This window comes from Macaca fascicularis, chromosome 6 (assembly GCF_037993035.2).
Source record: "Macaca fascicularis isolate 582-1 chromosome 6, T2T-MFA8v1.1".
Taxonomy (NCBI): domain Eukaryota; kingdom Metazoa; phylum Chordata; class Mammalia; order Primates; family Cercopithecidae; genus Macaca; species Macaca fascicularis.
The window spans coordinates 30,853,578-30,871,620 of record NC_088380.1 but is presented as its reverse complement, the minus strand read 5'-3'; the positions used below and the strand labels follow the sequence as shown (position 1 = coordinate 30,871,620).

General features: G+C 38.2%; 1 long non-coding RNA gene across 1 annotated transcript; it reads left to right on the top strand.

Moving 5' to 3' along the window:
* Positions 1-10,463: 10,463 nt before the first annotated feature.
* LOC135971249 (uncharacterized) lies at positions 10,464-17,617 on the top strand. The gene is made up of 2 exons (XR_010587322.1): positions 10,464-10,840; positions 15,249-17,617. It is a non-coding gene; the product is annotated as an uncharacterized lncRNA (long non-coding RNA).
* Positions 17,618-18,043: the final 426 nt, after the last annotated feature.

The window sequence follows — 18,043 nt, the reverse complement described above, 5'->3', positions numbered from 1 at the left end:
TATGTGATTGGAGCAGAACCAAGTGGGGAAGGTGCCACATGCTTTCAAACAAACATATTTCTTGTGAAGAAACAACACCAAAGGGGAAAGTTGCTGCCATGATGGGATCCAATCACCTCCCACCAGGCTTCACCTCCAACATTGGGGATTATAATTTGACATGAGGTTTAGGTATGGACACAGATTTAAACTATATCATGCCACCCTTGGCCTTCCCAAATCTCATGTTCTTCTCACAGTGCAAAATAAAATTATGACTTCCCAACAGTCTTCCAAAGTCTTAACTCATTCCAGCATTAACTCAGAAGTCCAAAGTCCAACGTCACATCGGACACAAGACTAGTCTTAGTCTCTTCTCCCTGTGAGCCTGTAAAATGAAAAACAAGTTAGTTACTCCCAGGGAAAAATGGAGTTATAGGCATTGGGCAAAGTTCCCCTTACAAAAGGGAGAAATCAGCCAAAAGAAAGGGACTACAGGCCCTATGCAATTCCAGAACCCAGCTGGGCAATCATTAAATCTTAAAGTTCTAAAATAATCTCCTTTGACTCCACGTCTGACATTAAGGGCACTGATGCAAGGGGTGGGCTCCCAAAGCATCGGGTAGCTCCACCCCTGTGATTTTGCAGGGTTCAGCCCCTCAGCTTCTCTCATGGGCTGGCATTGAGTGCCCGTGGCTTTTCCAGGCACAGGGTGCAAGCTACTGGTAGATCTACCCATTCCAGTGTCTGGAGGATGGCAGCCCTCTTCTCACAGCTCCACTAGACAGTTTCGCAGTGGGAACTCTTGTGTGAGGGCTCCAACCTCACATTTCCCCTCCACACCATCCTACTAGAACTTCTCCATGAGGGCTACTCCTCTGTAGCAGGCTTCTGCCTGGAGATTCAGGTTTTTCCACACATCCTCTGAAATATAGGTGGAGGCTCCCAAACCTCAATTCCTGCATTCTGTGCCCCTGTAAGCTTAATATCTCATGGAAACTGTCAAGGCTTATGGCTAACACCCTCTGAAGAAGCACCCCAAGCTATGTCTGGCCCCCTTTAAGCCGTGGCTGGAACTGGAGTGCTGGGATATAAAGAGCAGTGTCCTGAGGCTCTTCAGGGCAGTGGGGCCCTGGTCCCAGCCCATGAAACCATTCTTCCCTTGTAGGCCTCCTGGTCTCTGAAGGGAGGGACTGCTATGGAGGTTTCTGGAATGACTTTGAGGCCTTTTCCCTCTAGTCTTTGCTACCAGCATTTGCCTTCCTTTAACTTATGCAATTTCTGCAGCTGGCTTGAATTACTCCCCTGCAAATGGAATTTTCTTTTCTACCACATGGCCAGGCTGCAAATTTTCATACATATTAGCATAGGTTGTTAGAAGGAGTCAGGTCACTTCTTGAGTGCTTTGTTACTTACAAATTTCTTCTACCAGGTACCCTAAATCATCTCTCTCAAGTTCAAAGTTCCACAGATCACTAGGGCAGGGGCACAATCCCACCAAGCTCTTTGCTAAAGCATAACAAAAGTGACCTTTGCTCCAGTTCTCAATAAGTTCCTCATCCCCATCGAAGACCTCCTCAGCCTGGACTTCACTCTCCATATTATCACCAGAATTTGGTTACAACCATTTCATCAATCTCTAGGAAGTTCTAAACTTTCTCTCATCTTCCTGTCTTCTTCTAAGCCCTTTAAACTCCTCTACCCTCTGTCTGTTATCCAGCTCCAAAGTTGCTTCCACATTTTTCAGGTCTCTTTATAACAATGCCCTACTACTCAGCACAAATTTTCTGTATTAGTCTGCTCTTGCATTGCTGTAAAGAAATAACTGATATGGGGAAATTTACAAAGAACAGAGGTTTAATTCATTCACAGTTCCACAGGCTATACTGGAAACATGATGCTGGAATCTACTCAGCTTCTAGGGAAGCCTCAGGGTACTTTCAGTTATGGGTGCAAAGGGAAGGAAAAACAGGTACATCTTACATGGCCAAAGCAGGACCAAGAGCTGGGGGGAGTGGGAGGTGCCACACACTTTAAGTCAACCAGATCTTGTGAGAATTCTTTCATGAGAACAACACAAAAGGGAGAAATTCACCTCCATGATTCAATCACCTCCCATTAGTCCCACCTCCAACATTAGGGATTATAATTTGATATGAGACTTAGGCAGGGACACAGATCCAAACCATATCAAATACCAAAAAATAAAATCTTCACAAAAGCAGAGTTCAAATGGATCGTAAGCACATAAAATGATGCTTAATGTCATTAAGTTCGTGGGAGTTCTAAGTGATACAATTGCTTTGGGAAACAATTTGGAAGCTTTTAATAAAATCACATACACTTACCATTTGATCCAGAAATTCTCCTCCTACATGTTTACCCAAGTAGAAGAAAAATATGTCTACACAAAGGCTTCTGTATTAATTTCAGAGCAGCTATTGTTGTAATAGCCAAAATTGGGGAGAAAAAAAATGTTCAATGTGTGAATGAGTGGAAAATTGTGGTATTCCATTAAGCAATGAAACAGAATCAACTAACGCTATGTGCAAAGTATAACTTAATCTCAAGTCATTATGTTGAGCAAAAGAAATCAGACACAATGAAGTACACACTCTTTAGGATCACAGTAATATGAAGTTCTATGACAAATAAAAATTATTTATTTGTGTTGGTAGCAATCAGAATAGTGACTACCTGTGTTGAGGTGTGGCCGACACAAAAACAAGAGTATGAGAGAAATTGTCAGGGTAAAGGCAAAATAATAGTTTTTACTGGGGTCCTGGATGCATTGATTTATATATATATGTCAAATCTCATCAAACTACATATTAACAATCTGCACACTCTACTGTATTTGAATTTGTATTTAAACATTTTAAAAAGAATTGTTATTTCCATCTTACCAGAAAAGGATGGAAATTCATGCAAAGAGAAGCATTAGACCAGCCTGGCCAACATGGTCAAACCTCGTCTCTACTAAAATATCAAAAATAGCTGGACATGGTGGCAAGCACCTGTAACCCCAGCTACTCGGGAGGCTAAAGCAGGAGAATTGCTTGAACCCAGGAGGAGGAGATTGCATTGAGCCGAGACCGTGCCACTGCACTCCAACCTGGGTGACAGAGCAAGACTCCATCTGGCGAGGGGGGAGAAACGTGGAGCATGGATGATTATAGAGGAAGTTCAAGTCTACGTGTTTACATGAAGAAGAAATAACTATTATAAATGGTAATATTATTGTGAAATATGTGGCATTAATTATACTTTATCAGAAAAACATTTCAGAGAAGTAAAGACCAGTGTTCGTGTTGGTTTTAAAAAACTTGGATTTATAGTTTTTTTTCCCAAACCAAGAATAATTGTTGATGTTACCAGATGATCCTTAGTTATATCTGTGTTTTGAAATTTACTCATATTTGTGATATGATAATGTATTTTTTGAATATTAATTTACCAATTTTTGTAAGAGTTTGATATTATTTTTGAATTATTTGTTAGGTGGTTAGCATATTTTTTAAAGTTTGCCTAAGCTTTTGAATATGGAATGTTCTGGAGAAAAAAAGAATTTTGTCCAACAGCTGCATTATTAAAAGGAAAGTAATCAATTTGTGCCATAAGTTAACCATTCCTTCTTCAAAATAGAATCAACTTTCCACAAAATACAATCTATGAATCTTTGTGAAGTTTCAGTGAAAACATTTGGAAAGGTACCCAACAGTACGCCTATAAAAATGTATGAAAGACATATTTGATTGGAAGAATGACTGTTTGAACTTGGAATCCAAAAGTCAATAAACATTACAAGTATTCTTCTTTTCTTCACAGAATTTCATGGCCAGCACAGTGTCCTGGGTGACTGAGAAAGCTGTGAGAAATTAAGACCAAACAATAGCTTTGGAGATTGAATCCTATCATATATCTTTCCCATCTCTTACTCTCACAGAGGTGAATACGAGTCCCAGAAGTACTTATTCCTGTTCACCAGGTGGAAATCACAAGCCTTAATAGCCCACAGTCTAGCATGTATTCTCAACTGCAGAAATGAGCTCTCGGACAATAACTACCAAATCATTGAGGTGTGTGCTAGACCATCTGAGGCAATAAATTATTAGGCTCAAGGAAAAATGAATATTTAAAATAAATTCAATGGATTTGTTCAGAGATTAGGGTGTTACACTTACAAAGAAAATAATTGGCAATTAAAAGAAGAATTTAATGGAGAGTTGGGAAATAAAATATATAATTACTAAAAATTAAAAAAAGTATATGGATTGGGTAGTAGAATGCATACAACTGAACAAATATTAATTAAATTAGAGAGATAAATTTTCCTAACATACAAGACATCAGAATAAAATTGAAAGTAAATAAAAAAAAAGAGGAGAGGAATAGAGAGGCACTAACCTTTCTCTGGCAGTGTTTCAGCAGTACAGAATAAAGAATAAGATAGTGATACAATTACTGAAGACATGAAAGCTGAGAATTTTCCTAATGAAAGGAAGATACAATACTCAGATTAAAGGACTTCAATAAGCACCAATCAAGCCGAAGATAAAACCCTACAAATTATAAAATATTATGATTTTTTTTTCAAGAGAAAAGGAAAATCCTAAAGTTGATAGAGTCGAGACACAAAATACCTACACAGCAATAAAATTCATACAATTCATACTGACTTCAGAATTACTGTCATCAGTACTTGGATCAAGAAAACAATGAGCATCTTCTACAAAGAAATAAAGAAAAAGAAACTTGCATTTAATACATTTATCTTCGGACAATTTGCTTTGCATCCCACAATGTGAATAATGAATAAAATGGTCAAGAAGGTATTTAGTAAATTTATCTTTAACAGACTATCCCTGAAGGACTCTGGATAATGTCCTCGATGGAAGATGAATGGATGAATTCAGAAGAAAGAAAATAGATAGCAAAAACAATGGTAAGCAAATAGAATAATGAGCTTCGTTCTCTACAGATAAGAATGTAAAATAATACATTTTTTTGTATTAATCTAAAAGGAAAATTAAAAAAAATAGAACACGTAGAAAGAAGTGAGTTTGTGATGAGGTTCCTATCTTGTGAGGTTAAAGTTTGTATGTTCTCAGAAGTGTGTCACAATGATTAGATTTGATTGTGGATGATCAAATCAAAATGCCAATGGTTTAAATAAGGAAGATATTTATTTATCTCACATGATAAGTCCACAGTACTGTTGTGATGTGTCTTATACAGGGTCCTCCAGAGAAACAGAACCTAAACAGAGAAATAGGATATATAAATAGATATGTAAAAAGATTAATTAAAAGAAAATGGCCCACTTAATTATGGAAGCTGAGAAGTCCCATGAGCTGCTGTCTGCAAGCTGGATGCCGAGGGTGCAGCTCCAATCCAAAGCTATAGGCCTAAGAACCAGGCATGCCAATGATGTAAATCCCAGTCCAAGTCTGAGCCCTGAGAAGCAGGGACACGAACGTTTGACAGTAGGAGAAGATAAATATCTCATCAACAGCAAAGAAAGAAAAATCTCTGATTTTTGTTTCTGTTTAGGCCTTCAATGGATTGGATGATGCCCACCGGCATTGGTGACGGTAATTATTAATATCATTACTCAGTCTATCACTTCAAATACTAATCTTTCCAAAGCATCCTCACAGCCACACTCAGGAATAAAATTTTGGCAGCTATCTGGGCATCCCTTAGCTCAGTCAAGTTAACATATAAGATTAACCATCACACGATGATTCTTCTCTCTTACTTCTCTAGAGATTTAATCTTCTTCTCTTTTGTCCTATCCCATGTCTAGCATTGTAAATTCCTCTCCTGACTTAAAGCATTGACTTTAGTTCCAAATATATACCTATAGTGCACCCATTAGGAACCAGGAAAGAAAAAAATAGACTAGAGGAGCATAGGCCACTAGCCATTTGTCTTATAATAAATTGGACACAGGATACTTTGGCTTAAATCTACCTCTCAAGATTTTAGTCACATGGCTCAGGAACATTGACTTACACTGTGGTATAGGTGACTATTTATCAATCTAAAAATTAGAGGGTATATCACTATACCCTCCAAGAGAAAAAGAACGGTTATTGGAGAACTAACACCTCTCCCCACCACAGCATAAATGCCAAAAAAGATAAGGAATCAATAGAATAGAGAAAATATTTAATCCAGTGAGAGACTGGAAGTCAGGGATGGGGACAAAGAGAAGGCATGATAAGTAAAAAACAAAGGACAGTGCAAATTACCTCTATGGACATGACTTATGCTTTAATATTAGTTGTTTCTCCTGCAGCATTTAGCACTGCTTATTTTCCATTATTTATTTCCCATGAATACTGGGATTATATTTTTAATTCACCCATTAAACTATAGTCGGCTTGAAATCGGCATTACAATTTTATTCTTGTCATATCATTAACTTAGAATGCACTAAATAAATGTTTGTTTAATAACTGTTAGAACAGGCAAGTGTCCAAGACTTTGGGCTTAAGAAGGACAGCTCTTGCTGATTTCGTAGAAATCAGCAGAGTCAAAATCATTCCATTCAAGCCTCTTCAGCATCAATAGTGCTCATTCTTCAAAGAATGAATTAAAATGGTTTTGTAGCCTGGTGGCTAAACAGATTATTTGATTTAGGTTTTAAAGTAGGTTCTGGATAGCAGATAAAGACAAAGTCTGTTGTGTTTTTTGTTTTCAGGAATATAGATAGGTCATTTATTTTTTTCTAATACACCCAAATCCTGCAGGCAACTTTCCTCATTAGGTACTGCAGAAAAGATTTAATCTTTTTTGGAGGGGAGTAAACATTTTTACAAAGAAAATCAAGTGTGATTTTTTTTGAAAAAATGTGATTTCTAGTGGATGAAATAAAAATAATGAATGATGAAATGGCTTCATATATTTTTACAATATATCTTAATAATATACATCTGTGTGTGTGAGTGTTAGTGTGCACATTCCCACACACATATAATCTCTTCTCCAGAGAAATAATATATCCCAGAATTTTGTGAAGGCTTACCAATCCTAAATTCTGGAGGTTAGAAATCAAATAGTTATAATAAACATATACTATGTTCTTAGGCAAGATTGTTGAAGGCAATCCAACTGCTGGTTCCAATTAGGAAAGATACTGAGGAAGGGTTTCAAAGAAGCCTTATATTATCAGGGGTAGATAGAAACCCTGAAAGTCCAAAATAGAGTGGGTTCTAGGCAAAGTTGTAGTAATAGAAATTTGGAGTAGTTATTGCATACAGGAAACCGAAGGAAAAGGAAAGGCACAGAGTTTGCAGTGGAGATTCTGAGTTTGTCATGATTATTGGTCTTTGGAGAATAACCATAGCAAATGTTAAATGAGATGCGACCTACAGAGAGTAGAGTTGATTCACTGCTGAATAGGATTTTCAATAATTGTGGCAGTGATTTCAAGGATGAATATATCTGTCAAACCCAATGAATTGAACAATTTAAATGAGTGCAGTTTATTGTCCTTTAATTATTCCTCAATAAAATTTATAAGGTGGTAATAATTGGGTGAGGTCAGGGTACTGCTGCTGATGGTGGTAGCAGGAGGAATCCAGCACTTCACTTGCATAGTCGTGGAGGGATTTCAATCTGGCATTAGCCAGGCCACTTTTTCTATTTTCTACAGCAAGAATAGTAAATATTCTACTTATACATGTTGCTGTCATCTCAATGAAGTTCATTTCTTTTAAAAAATATAAACGTTCAAGCATTTGTTCCCTCTATTTCTTCTCTTCTTTCTGTTTCTTTCCTATTCTTCCTCTTATATGTCCTACATTTTGCTTTCATTATAGTCAAGAAGGTGGAGGCAGCCTGCTTACACTCAAAGTTGCAAGAAGCTTGGGGTTTGAAGAAGCAAAACGGAAGTATAGGATAAAGGAAAAAAAGATGTTGGGAGATTGGTTGTATGCAACAAACAAGAACATTGAGCAAATAAGTAAATATTTTGGAGGCAACAGGGGTATTGATACAAACTCACTTTTTATAGCATACATTAACAGATTTAGAAATAATGATTGCATGTGTGAAAATGTGTAACATACATATATTTCATGGTTATGTCGGCTAAGAAGGCCTAGATACAAAGAGTATACTGAATATCCAAAACTTAGTTGCTACTCACCATCCTTCATTAAAATCAACAATGAATTATTGCAGAAATGTCTAATTCCAGGACTGGAATAGGGGATGAATCAGGAATATCTTATTATGCCAGAAAATAAGGAAGTGTTCAAAGAACAATCAAGACTTGTGAAATCACCAGAGAAGCCTCTTTAAAAAGTGTCTCCGTGGCTAAATCTGGTATGATTTAAACATCAGTGTAAATAATTACAGTAATGGATAAAATTCCATGAATAAAATAAGAATCTATGATTCCAGACTGAAATAAATAGCCCTAGCTAGGGCTGCTATAATAAAGTACCACAAACTGTGTGACTTCAACAACAGAAATTTATTTTCTCAGCACTCTGGAGCCTAGAAGTTCAAATCGAGGTGTCAGCCACTTGGTTCTTCCTGAGGCCTCTCATCTTGGCTTCCAGATGGAAGTCTTTCTCGTGTCTTCACATTGTCTGTTCTCTGTGTAATAATTGTGCACTAATTTCCTCTTCTAATAAAACCATAAATCATACTAGACAAGGGTCTACCATAATGACTTCATGTTAAATCAATTACCTCTTTAAAAATCTTATTTTCAAATGTAGTCACCTTCAGAGGTACTAAGGGTTTAGATTTCAACGTATGCATTTTTGAAAAACACAATTTGGCCTGTAACAAATCAGAAGAGAGGCCCTTTAATATCACTGGGTGCCAATTTATAGTGTAGAAACAACGATAGAAATACAATGCCTCTGTTTGTCAGTTATCATAGTAATTGATTTAGATGGTAGTCATGAGTGGAGGCTGCTGGCTGATGTCAATGGGTACAGGTTTGATGAGAAAAGGAGGAGCAGAATATTGGTTTAATTGTAAAATATCTCCAAAATAATTATATTCAATTTCAAAAGGAGAAATGGTGATCTTTTTTGTGAAAAAACCTGTAGGACACCAACATGTCCAGGTGACCAAGTTTAATACCACCTCTGATGTAACAGGTCAGTGCCCACAGATGAGATACGCTGAGAAGAACATAGCATCACTTTGGTGGTACATTGTACAGAAAGCATGGCTTGGCCAGGACTCTGGTCATGAGGAAACACTGAATAGAGTTAGGTTGATAGAATTAATATATCATGTAAAACTGTAAAACAATGAAAAACAGGAAAATGGGGGAAAACTGAGGAGCATGAAATAAGACAACTAAATGCGAACTGTGCTTGTGGATGAAGTCTTGAATCGGAAGAAAAAGTGCCTTGTTGGCAGCAGTGAAAAGTAACCAATGAGGGGATCTGAGGATTGGCTGGTAATATGTATCATTATTTATTTCCTCAATTGGAAGATTATATGAAGGTTATATAGGAGAAGGTCTTTTGTCTTGAGGAAAAACACGGAAGTATTAGCAACTTGCTCTCAAATATTTCCGAAAAGGCTAATCTTTGATAGAGTGGGTGTTCAAGCATGTGTACATGTGTGTATGTGAAATGTCATGAAATATAAAAGTTGGGGAATATCAGTGAATAAGAAATTCACAGAGAAATTCTCTGTATTTCAATTGCACCTGGATTGTATATATTTTACAGCCTTAAAAATAAAACTTGATCTGTGTTCTTTTCTTACTGCCTTTGTTACCGTAATTAATCAGAGGAAAATTTGTTTTAATCTATTTTTCTTAGATTAATTAGGGCAATTTAGTAATTTCAAAATTACGTCCAGCTATTCTTAGACTAATTGTACCAACGAAGTTAAAAAATTTCATAAATTCTTAATTAAAATGTGGTAATAATTACATAATCTCCCAAACTGATAAATTATTGTTTATAGAGCTTGGCTTAGAAATGAAGTAAAAAAAATCATGATTTTAAATAAGTGAAACAAATTTATTAGAAAAAGTACCAGAAATCCTGACTGTGGTTATAATGGGATCACGTCCATTCTTGGAAATTAACAAGAGTTGTTTAGTTCCAGCTACTGAACTAATTATGCTGTATACATTTAGTTAATTCATATCCACCAAGGGTTTATTTTGACAAGTTAAGACAAATATTTTTGACATCTTGCTTATGAACACTTAAAATTATTAAATAGAGGACTGTAGTTCTTTGGGAGAAATTTCTTTGTAGTTTTATTGTTATATTGACCAGTACTGTAAAGCCCTAGTATTTTATCTTCCTCATGTGTGTTCAGAGGATAGACTTTAACAGCTTACAGTGAGAAATACAAATTTCACCTAATGCTCAAATCAAGATTTTAAGCCAGTCTGATACTGTAAAAATATTAGGTTAATGCCTATTTATAAAAGTAATGTAGAGGACTACGTGCTCACAAACAGGGTGTTGCCCGTAAGTCCTGCTCTCGCAAACGAAGCAGGCCGTTCCCGACAAGTCCTGCTCTTGCAAACGAAGCAGGGCGTTCCCAATAAGTCCTGCTCTTGCAAACGAAGCAGGGCGTTGGGGGCCTGTTTATATGTAAACATCTTGAAAATCCAGAAAGTCAGGGAAAGGTCAGAAAAACAACGATGTGTCTTGTGACTTGGCAACATTCCACGAACGACTGTATAAAATAAAGCGGAGCGCGCCATTCGCGGCAGCCACCATGTTTGTCTTGTCTTGTGTTGTCTTGTGTGTTCATTCCTTTGTTTAGGAAACATGCGGACCCCAACATCTGGCGCAGCGAGCAGGGTCCGTGGCTCCACGAGAGCAAGGAACCGGAGGGGGAACACCCCGGGCAGGTAAATAAAGAAAGGGGGACCCACGGGAAAATTATGGGGAATTCCACCTCTCTGGCCTCTGAATATTTGTGGTTACTGCAGGGACTGTTGATGTCTATAGGAGTAGAAGTTAGTTAAGGAACATAAGACTTTGAAGTGATTGTTTGCCCATGTTGAACAACATTGTTATTGGTTTCAATATCAAACCAAAGTGCAGTTAAATTGAAAGGAATGGTTACAAGTGGTTAAAGTCCTGCGTCGAGCTCATCAGCGGGGGCAAACGATGCCTCTGACTTTGTGGACTTTGTGTGTAGTTCCATTACTCAGGCATTAGAGTTACTTGAAACTGACTCGGAGCATGGCGATACTGCCACAGGAGGTGAGGCATCTGAAGGTTTAGAGAGGAATGATCTTAGAGAGGAACATGTTTATGCCCCGGTTGTTGAGGACAAAGAATTGGAAAAAGAGCTAATGCCTCCTTCATCTGAAGGAAATTCTGATTTGCAGCACATTTTAGAGATGTTACAACAGTTGTTAAAATTGCAAGATACCGCTGCTCCTGTTTCTCCTATCTCTCCGCCATGAGCCTTCCCTGTTACCTTCCTTTATGCTAAAAGGATTTCCCTTTGCCTCCACCTCCAACCTCTTTGTCTATGTCAGGTCAGGTTTTCTCTGTGCCTCTTCCTCCTGTAGGAGAAAAGAAGGAATAGAAGGAAAAGGGTGATTTCGAGGAATTAGATTTATTCCCAATAACACGGGCTGCTTTCGACCCCAATGCTCAGTTCCCAAACGGTGGCCAGAATGTGACTTCTACAGCCCTACAATTTAAATTTTTGAAAGAAATGAAAGCTGCAATTTCTAATTATGAACCTCAATCACCGTTTGTCCTTGGCCTTCTCGATTCCTTCTCTTCAGAACATATGATGATTCGTATTGACTGGGAAACGTTGGGACAGGCTGTCCTTGATCGTTCACAATGGCTTCAATTAAAAAGTTGGTGGTGGGAGGAAGCAAGAGTACAAGCTAGAAAAAATGCTACGCGAAATCCCCCAGGACCTACTGAAGAGCAGCTTACGGGTTCAGGACAATACGCCACTCTTAATGCTCAGGCAGGCCTAGATGATATTGCTCTCACTCAGATTAAAGCCTTGTTTTTAAAAGCGTGGACTAAGGTTGAAATAGCGGGTAAAACTTCTTTATCTTTTGTAAAGATCCTACAAGGATCCACAGAGCCATATCCAGATTTTGTAGCCCGTCTTCAAGATGCTGTATTAAAGACTGTAGGTTCAGGCCTTGCTGCTAAAATTCTTTTGGATACTCTGGCTTTTGAGAGTGCTAATCCTGAGTGCCAAAAATTACTGCGTCCTCTAAAAGCTAGCGGAGCTGATTTAGCTGAATACATTCGGGCTTGTGCAGGTGTTGGAGGAGCTATTTACAATGCTCAATTGTTTGCTGGGGCACTTTCTAAGGCTTTAAAAGGCAATTCTAAACAAGTTATATGTTATCAATGTGGGAAACCTGGTCATTTTAAAAAGGAATGCTGGAAAAAATTAGGCTTTTCTGCTCTAAAAGAAAAAAGGTTACCATCTAATATGTGTAAACGATGTGGCAAGGGTTGACATTGGACCAATGAATGCTGTTCAAAAACTGATAAAAGTGGGAATGTACTGTCACCCCTCTTGGGAAACGGAAGCCGGGGCCCGCAGGCTTGGGGCCCCAACAACTACAATGCAGGCCTACCCTAGTACCCAGTGAGCAGTGGCTTACAACATCAAGGAATGACCTCGAGTCCTCCTTAAAGAGATCTTACCCTACCCCAGTTTCTCAGCTTTATGCTGCCACTAAGCAGAGTGACACTGCTGATCTAGCTATTGTCCAACCTTATACTTTATCTCCTAATAGAGGAATATATAAGCTGGCTACCGGAGTGTGTGGTCCTTTGCCAAAGGGACATGTAGGACTTTTACTAGGTTAAAGCAGCAATGCTATGCGGGGGTTAATGGTGGTCCCAGGAATTATTGATCCTGATTTTACTGATGAAATCCTTATTATGGTACAAGTCTCACAACTTATGCGCCTAGAGGCAGGGGAATGTATTGCATAATTGCTTTTATTGCCTTTTTTTCCTTTCTTATCTAGAGATGTGTCTCGTCAAGGAGGTTTCGGTAGTACTGGGAAAACTGTTTTCTAGGAAACTTTAGTTTCTGATCAAAAATCTTTATGTTCATTGCAAATTAATGGGATACTTTTTGAGGGCTTAGTCGACACAGGAGCGGATGTATATAATAATGTTTGGCTCAATGGCCTGATCATTGGAAAAAGAAACAAGTATCGGTTACTCTATCCGGTCCAGGTACTGCTTCTATAGTCTACCAAACTGTCAAGCCCCTGAGCTGTGTAGGACCTGAAGGACAACAAGGAAAAGTGTTCTTTATATTGTATTTGGGGCCGCGATCTTTTACAATTTGGTGCCTTTTTAAGCATTCCTCATATTTCTTCAGCTGCCAAAAATATAATGTTCAAAATGGGCTACAATCCTTTAAACTCTTAGCCACTGTCCACAAGCCTCAAGCTTTACAATTGAAGTGGAAAATTACAACTCCTGTTCGGGTGGAACAGTGGCCATTATCTAAAGAAAGACTTAAGGCTTTAAAGAATTTAGTTAAGGAACAATTGGCCAAGGGGCATATTGAACCAAGTACTTCTGCATGGAATTCCCCTGTGTTTGTCTTGTCAAAAAAAAAAAAAAAAAAAAAAAAAAAAAAAAAAAAAAAGGAAAATGGCACTTATTAACTGATCTTAGAGCTGTAAATACTTGTATTCAACCTATGGGGACTTTATCCCCAGTAGCAGAAGAAGAATTGTCATTTGTAGAAAATAGAATTAATGAAGCTCACCTTGATTATATTGTACCCAATCTTCCACTTTCGTTGTGTCTTTTTCATACTCTCCATTCGCCAAGGGCCGTTTTACACCAAGATGATAATATTCTGGAGTGGCTGTTTTTGGCTAATAAAGCCATTAAGAAAATTCACCCATATATTGATAAATTGGCTGAATTAATTATTAAAGGACGACATCGAGCTCGTCAGTTGCTTGGTGCTGACCTGTAAAAATTATTACCCGATTATCTAATCAATACATTGAATCTCTGCTGGAAACTCATGAGGGTTGGCAAGTGGCTTGCGCTGAGTATACTGGTTCTTTTTCTCAGCATTATCCTAGTAATAAATTGTTTGCTTTTCTGCAACAATATTCGTTACTGCCATATAATCCTATCTCTTACACTCCAGTTAAAGGTCCCACCTTTTTTACTGATGCTTCAAGCAATGGAAAGGCTGGATACTGGACTTCAGACAATTCAAAAATTTCTCACTATCCATTTGAATCAGTACAACAAGGAGAACTTTTTGCCATTCTTATGGTTCTACAAGACTGGCCTCAAACCCCTTGTAATATAGTTAGTGATTCCCAATATGCTGTATATGTAACTAAATATATTTCTCAGACTTCTTTACCATTATTTCCTCAAACTCTTTTACAAAAATTATTTTCTTTATTATTTGTAACTCTTACTTCCCGCACTGCCCCCCTTTTTATCACTCATATTCGTTCTCATTCAGCTTTGCCAGGACCTTTATCTTTTGGCAGTAGTCAGATTGATTCTTTACTTATTGGCAGTGTCCAACGGGCTCAGGATGAGCACCAACTACATCATACTAATAGTTTAGGATTACAACGGCGATTTTCTATAACACGCCGTCAAGCCGAGCTATTGTCAGAGCCTGCCCATCTTGTGCTCCTATTATTGCACCTTTTTAAAGTCCAGGTATTAATCCTCGAGGCATTCAACAAAATCACATTTGGCAAATGGATGTAACTTATGTTCCTTCCTTTGGTCATTTAAAATATGTTCATCATACTATTGATACGTGGTCACATTTCCAGTGGGCTACGCCATTACCCTCTGAAAAGGCTGACTCTGTTATTACTCATTTACTTACTTGCTTTGCAGTTATGGGAGTCCCTGCTGAATTAAAAACTGATAATGCCCCTGCTTATTGCTCTCGCACATTGGCTGCCTTCCTCTCTTTATACCATATTCATCATTCCACTAGTATTCCATTTAACAGTCAAGGTCAAGCAATTATTGAAAGAGCCAATGCTACCTTAAAATTACAACTTTTAAAGCAAAAAGGGGGAGATGGGCGAGATTCCCCAAAACATCAAATTCTGAAAGCCTTTTTTACTTTAAATTTTCTCAACCATTGGCGCCAATTACAGCAGTCTGCAGCGGTGAAACATTTTCAACAGCCTTTAGAAAAGCCACAAAACAGTAATCTGTGCGTGTATTATCCTTCATTACAAGGGAAATATTTAAAAGGAAATGTTTTACAATGGGCCCGAGGCTATGCTCTTGTCCGTACAGGTGCCGGAAACGAGTGGTTTCCATCTCGACGGTTGAAACAGTGCCATGGCGAAGAGGAGCCAATCCAAACAGTTCCTGAAGGAATTCCAGGAGCTAAATCTGAGTGCTCAGAGAACATTCACCTTTGGAACTTGTGCGGAGCCCCCAACATGGGGACAACTGAAACAGTTAAGAAGCTAAAGGGGTTGTTCAACAAGCTAGGCAGCCCAAAACCCCACTGACTTTATTCCTGGCTATGCTGGCCGTAGTAAATTGTCAGGTAACAGCTGGAGAATTTACATACTGGGCTTATATTCCTTTTGCACCCTTATATCAAGGTGTGGCCTGGGGAGACAGAGAAATCCCAGTATTTACTAATGATACTGCTTGGATGCCATCACCTTTTTAAAACCAGGATCCTGAATTAGACACTGGCACAGTAAATAGTTCATATCAATTTGGGGTTGAAGGGTTACCTATATGTCTTGGGGGTAGTCCGCATTGTCTGCATCTTTCTCATGAGGCTTGGGCTGTTCGCTATAACCATAGTCATATCTCTGCCTTTACTATGACTGTTGTGGCTCAAAGTTTCAAGTATAATCATACTGCAGTACTTGATGAAACTCTGCCAAGTACATTGTCTTTATGCCCTATCCCTGATGTGTCCGGAGGTGTTTCCCAACTAGAGTGGACTAGATGTAGAAGTAGTGGGCCACGATTGTTGTTAGAAGTAAAAGGGAAGAGTCGTAAATACTTTGTTACAGATTGGAGTGTACATGATTTTCAGACTAAATTCAACCATGTCAACCTGCATTGACATATAGGTAATCACAACATCGCTGCAGATGGCAATGAAACTATTATTTGGCATGATGGTGGTCTATCACCCCCTTGCCACATTTGGCTAATACCTCACAAATACAAGGTCATATTTGGAAGTTGCTAGCTGCTGGTAAACCAATGTTCACTTTCACGGGAAACATGTCCTTAAATCTTACTAATATTGCTAACCCTTTCCATATATCTTTGCATCGAAATAGTTCTAGATATGTTATTGCATGTGTAAGAAAGCCTTACTTGTTGTTGACGGGAATTTTTAAATGGGATAATAATACAGGGGTAGTTAACTGTACAAACAATTGTACATTCTTAAGTTGTATAAATATTACTTGGTGGAATAATAATTGGAATGAGTCTCATTCTGATTTATATATACTAAGAGCCAGAAAGAAACCTGGCTACCTGTAAACTTAACACGTACTTGGAGTGAATCTACTGGGGTTACTCAAATTTATAAGGTTATGCAAGATCTTGTCCACCGCAGTCGGAGAATGGTTGGAATCGTCGTGACCGTGGTGATAGGACTTGTAGCAATTGCTTCCACTGCCGCTGTTGCTGGATTAGCTCTACACCAGAATATACAAAATGCAGAATTTGTGCGACAATGGCATGAACAATCACATTTATTGTGGCAGCAGCAACGAGACATAGATGCTCATTTGACTGAACGAGTAGATAATCTGGAACAAGTGGTTTCTTGGTTGGGAGATCAGCTAACAGTGTTGAATACCCGAGCTTTGTTGAAATGTGATTGGAACACTACCCAATTTTGTATTACTCCTGTTCCTTTTGACAGAACTGTACATAATTGGACTGAGATAAAGAGACTTTTAATTGGTCATAATAATCTTTCCCTAGAAATACAAGAATTAACACAGAACATTTCTGAAACATTTTGCAATCAGTTACCGTTGCTGACTGGTGCAGATTTGATGACTGGTATTGCACAAAGTTTGACGTCTTTGAACCCTATGAGTCCTGTAAAAAGTTTGCTGACCTCTGTTTCTAGTAATGTATTGATTGTTGTTCTTGCCTTTGTCATTTTTCACAGTCTGCTGGAGACGGTGCCAAAGGGCAAACACCGAATCCCAGCGAGTCCAACATGTAATGATGGTTTTAAAAGAAATTCAAACTTGTAAATAAGGAAAGGGGAAATGTAGAGGACTACGTGCTCACAAACAGGGTGTTCCCCGTAAGTCCTGCTCTCGCAAACGAAACAGGGTGTTCCCGACAAGTCCTGCTCTTGCAAACGAAGCAGGGCGTTCCCAATAAGTCCTGCTCTTGCAAACGAAGCAGGGCGTTGGGGGCCTGTTTATATGTAAACATCTTGAAAATCCAGAAAGTCAGGGAAAGGTCAGAAAAACAACGATGTGTCTTGTGACTTGGCAACATTCCACGAACGACTGTATAAAATAAAGTGGAGCGCGCCATTCGCGGCGGCCGCCATGTTTGTCTTGTCTTGTGTTGTCTTGTGTGTTCATTCCTTTGTTTAGGAAACACGCGGACCCCAACAAAGTAAAGTCATGATTATTAAAATTGCATCTTATGTATTTGTTGATGGTGTTATTTCATTAACAGAAAGAAAAGACTTTCAGAAATTAAAAAGAATTAGAATTGTATAAAAATAAGACCAAAAATCAGTGATAGTTACTTTGGTTTTTCTGCATCCACATTGTCTTCATGTCCTCAAATTCTGTGAGATGAAACCAATCAAGCTACTGCTTGAGAGAAATTTTGATTTGAGATATCTCTTTATAGACTGTTCCTTATAAAATTAACATAGTTATACTCACAGTACTAACATTTGGATGGAGAATTCACAACTAAAAATAAATGCTCCAATTATTTCTCATCTATTTGACACACACAGTGAGGGTGGCTGTCTGCTGTGCTTTGTTTTTGTTTTTTAATGGATTATTTTATTGAGTTGCCACAATGACAGAATGAGATATTTATTACTATTTTTGCTAGTTTTA